The sequence below is a fragment of the Pinus tabuliformis genome, chromosome 9 (genome assembly GCF_031772625.1).
Source record: "Pinus tabuliformis cultivar Carrire ecotype Pingquan chromosome 9, CPIR1, whole genome shotgun sequence".
Taxonomy (NCBI): Eukaryota; Viridiplantae; Streptophyta; class Pinopsida; order Pinales; family Pinaceae; genus Pinus; species Pinus tabuliformis.
Window position 1 is genome coordinate 238,745,095 of NC_142307.1, and position 4,538 is coordinate 238,749,632.

Genomic DNA, 4,538 nt, shown 5'->3' on the forward strand with positions numbered 1-4,538 from the left:
AAAACAGCTTCTTTTTGACTCGAATTGTTGTTGTGACATTGTCACTCTTGCTGCTTTGCTTATATTGATACAGAGATGGGTCTTTGAAAACTGGACAATCAGCACCGGCTGTGCCTCCATGAATTTACTACTGTTTCTTCAATAATCGGCCTGCTTATCAAAATGAATTAAAAACAGTGTTCATATATACACAATATAACTGTACAAAAATATTTACAGGACTTTCGTTGTTTTAACAACAAGGATCGTGATAATGTTTCAACATCTTGCCATTTACAGGTCCTTCTTCAATAGTGCTGTCCTCCATAGATTTGAGAAAATAGGTGTTGTTTCCTTGAACAGCAGAAATAATAAATGGGCCTTTCCACAGGAAATCAGACTTTGCATGCTTGCCTTTGTCTTCTCTTTTTGAGTCCCACTTTAGAACTTTGTCATCAATTCTGAAATCTTCAGCTTTAGCTCTCTTGTCAAACATCTTTTTGAGCTTTTCTTGCAAAATCTGTGCTCTGTCATATACTTGTTCTCTGGTTTGTTGGAGATGGATCGTCTGATTAATTCTTCTTTGAATGTCATTTGGTTCCGCCTAGATCTCTTGTAACAGCTTGATGGTGGGAATGCCGAGGGATGAAGGAAATCTAGCCTCCATGGCATATACAAGCTCATAGGGGCTCATTCCGATTGATATTTTGCTTGAAAGTCTGTCTGCCCATAGGGCATTCACCAGCTTTTTGTGCCAGTTTTTCTTGTTTTCTTCTAGCATCTTCTTTATGATGTTGATGAGGCTCTTATTAGATGATTCAGCCAATCCATTGCCTTGAGGACAATATGTTGTAGAGTGGCCCAGGGTAATATGAAACTTATGGCAGAAACTGATCATCTTTTTGGACTTAAAGGCAGCGGCATTATCAGTGATGATTTTCTCAGGACAGCCAAATCCAGAAAGGATGTTGCATTCAAGGAATTGGATAATGATAGTATCATTGGCCTGTCTACAAGGAATGGCTTCAACCCACTTGGTGAAATAATCGGTGGCTGTTAGGATCCATTTGTGTTGGCCTGAGGAAGAGGGATGGATTTCTCCAATGAGGTCAAGACCCCATTGTTGAAAAGGTTTTTCGGTGGAGATTGGCTTAAGGGGCAGGGGCAATAATTTTTTCTTGCCTTCAAAAATTTGGCACTTATGACATGTTGTGGAGAATTTTTTAATATCTGCAAAAGGAGTGGGCCAGTAGAAACCAGCCCTCAGGATTTTGTCTGCTGTGGACTTCCAGTAAAGATGTCCTCCACAGTCACCTGCATGGAATTCTTTCATGACATTGTTGGTTTCATTCATGGTCAAGCAATTTAACAATACACCTTCATGATTTCTCCAAAATAACGCACCATCAACAACACAAAATCTCAAAGCTTTCATCTTCAAAAATCTTTTCTTTGTTCTGGACAATCCTGGGGGAGCACACAAGTTTAACAATACAAAGAAAATATCAGTGTACCAGGGGCATTGCAAAAATATTTCACTGATCTGTGGAGTCGCCAGCTCCGGTTCATTGTCCAGCTGGTTAATGTCTAAGACCTGAAAGTTTGTTTCAGACATCAGTTTAGCTAAACCTTGTCCCTTTATCAGCTTGGTTGGTTTTATTTCAATGTCATATTCAAGGATACTTGTTATCCACTTACCTCTTTTGCCTTCTAATCTGTCTTGAGTCAGTATGTCTTTTACAACAGCGTGTGGGACGTAGGCGATCACGTGTGAGTACAGTATATATACTCTAAAATCCTTGATGGCCTTGATAAGCGCGTAGGCCTGTTTTTCCATTATCGGGTACTTCAGTGGGGCGTCTCTTAAGGCTCGGCTGAAAAAAGCAATTGGCTTTTCAGCTCCTTGTTCATCCTTTTGCAGCAGGACAACAACTATCGTATGCTCGGATGCAAATGAAAATATGATGAAATCTTTATCGAACTGTGGACTAGTTAGGACAGGGGTTTGAGTTAAGGCAGATTTGATACTCTCAAATGCTTGCTTAGCTTCTAGGGACCATCTTACCTTGGCATCCTTCTTTAACATGTTGCTTAATAGTCTTATTAATTCAGCCAGATTTGGGATGAATCTTCTCAAGAAGTTGATTTTCCCAAGGAGTGCTTGTAACTCTTTTACGTTTCTGGGGTATGGGATTTGGAGGATGGCTTGTATTCTCTCAGGATCAATCCTGATCCCATCTTTTGATATGGTGTGGCCAAGTAATTTTCCTTCCTCAAGGCCAAATAAGGACTTCTTAGGATTTAAGGAAATTCCATATTTTCTGCATGTTATGAAAATTTGCCTAAGATGCTTGAGATGTTCTTCATCAGATTTGGAAAATGGGGTTAAATCATCGAGGTACACAACTAGGAAGTCATGTATTTCTTTGGCGAAAGCAATATCCATTGCTCGTTGAAAAGTAGCACCAACGTTTTTAAGTCCGAATGGCATTTTTACATACTTAAATGTTCCCTAGGGTGTGGTAAAAGCTGTTTTGTCTTGGTCATCTGGGTGAACAAGTATCTGGTTAAAACCTGAAAATCCATCTAGTAAAGAGATTCTAGATGATCCCACTACTCTCTGTAATATGTGGTCCATTTTGGGCAAAGGGTAGTGGTCTTTTAAGGAGACTTGGTTTAAGTTTTTGAGGTCTACACAAAGTCTGATTTCACCTATCTTTTTCCTTGTAGGAACAAGATTGGACACCCACTCAGAGAATCTGATAGGTGCTATAATGCCTGCTTCCCACATTCTTTTTACTTATTTTTCAATCGGGGGAAGTAGCACGGGGTTGATTCTTCTCAATTTCTGTTCGAAGGGCTTATGATTGGGCTTCAATGGGATAGTGTGTTGAATTACTGATGTATCATGGGACTTCAAGTCCTCACAGCTCCAAGCAAATACATCTTGAAATTCTTTGAATAAGTCAATGTACTTGGGCTTTTGATCGGGTGGCAAGCTTTTGGACAGTTTGATCATTTTTGGATTCTCTGGTGTCCCAATGTTGTGTTCTTCAATTTCCGTGTTTATTGGTTGCAATTTTGGTTTTCTGGGAACGTCATTAGAGTCAAACATGTCTTCTAGTGGAGTTAGCCCAGCGGGCAAAAGATTATCCTTTAGTTCAATGATTTCTACTTCTGTTTTGTCTATTTCTTCTGCTTGGGTTTGTCTTAGCTGTTCAATGTTTTCATTGTCAAAAATGGTTGGTTTCAGAATCAGTCTGGTTGTTGCAGCATCTAAAGCTTGCTGACTTTCATTTCTCTGCTGTTCAGAATCTGTCATGTCTTCATGTCAATGTGAATATTTGAGAATTCGTGCGCAAGGGTAAGGAAATTGTTAATCTGGGTATCATTCTCGAACACTTGCCAATCTCTTACATTATTTGGGACGGTGGGTCTATGTTTTATTTCAGCTGTGAAGTGATGATTTGGGTCAAAAGGGAGCTTGCATGTACTCGCGAAGGTGGCTAGGCTGTGTGCATGAATGTTGTGATTTCTGGAAATCTTGTCAAGCTTGAATTCAGTGAATGACTGGAGTGTGTCAATAGCAGCTGTTCTGTAGGCTCTCATTCTATTGTCATTAGTAACAAAATTACCTTTTATCTGTTGTATAACTAGATCATAGTCACCTAAGATAGATATTTTTACAGCACCTAGAGTTTTCAGCAGTTTAAGGCCTAACAACAGAGCTTCATACTCTGCCATGTTATTTGTGCATTTGAAATTCAGTCTATAGGCATGTCCTTCTACATGGTTATCATGTGTATTGTGAATCCAGACACCTGCCCCTGCTCCTAACTTGTTAACAGAACCATCAAACTCTAAGAACCATGTGATTTCTTGCTTGTAATCAGTATCAAGGAATTGAGCTGTTTTAGGATTGGGCAGATTTAGAATTTCTGTTTGGGGAGGTTCTTGTAACATGCTGGTTGCATTTACTGTTTTGACAATCTTTTTATTATGGGTAACCACTTCTTCACTGATGGGCACTTGTTGCTCTAGAGCGAAAGGTTCCTTATTGGTGGGCAGATCCAAATCATCATTAAATAAAATGAAAGAATCCATATCAGAATGGATTGAATAAATGGGAAAATTTTCAGGCTTATTTTCACTACTCACTACATATTTCATGAGCGCTTCTCTGTATAGTCTCTTTGGTTGCCCAAAGACTGAAATGGTAGCATAGGAAAGGTCTAGTTGAAGGGATCCTTGAAGCTTTGCTCCCCATGATCTTGACAGGAGCATACCATACTTGGGAGGAATATCAGCGACCACTACATCCATGAGAATGGTCTTGTTTGGATATTGGACTAGGGAAACACATAGGTCTTTGATGAGACCTAGACATTTCACTTGACTCGAGTCAAATGAGTATAAATCTTTGTAAGGTCTTGTAATATCGAGGTTCAGTTTTTCCATCACTGCTTTGGGCATAAGATTGTGTGATGCCCCTGAGTCAAACATAGTGTTGTGTAAGACTTCGTCATGTATATGCAGACTGACATAAAAGGGTGGGACAG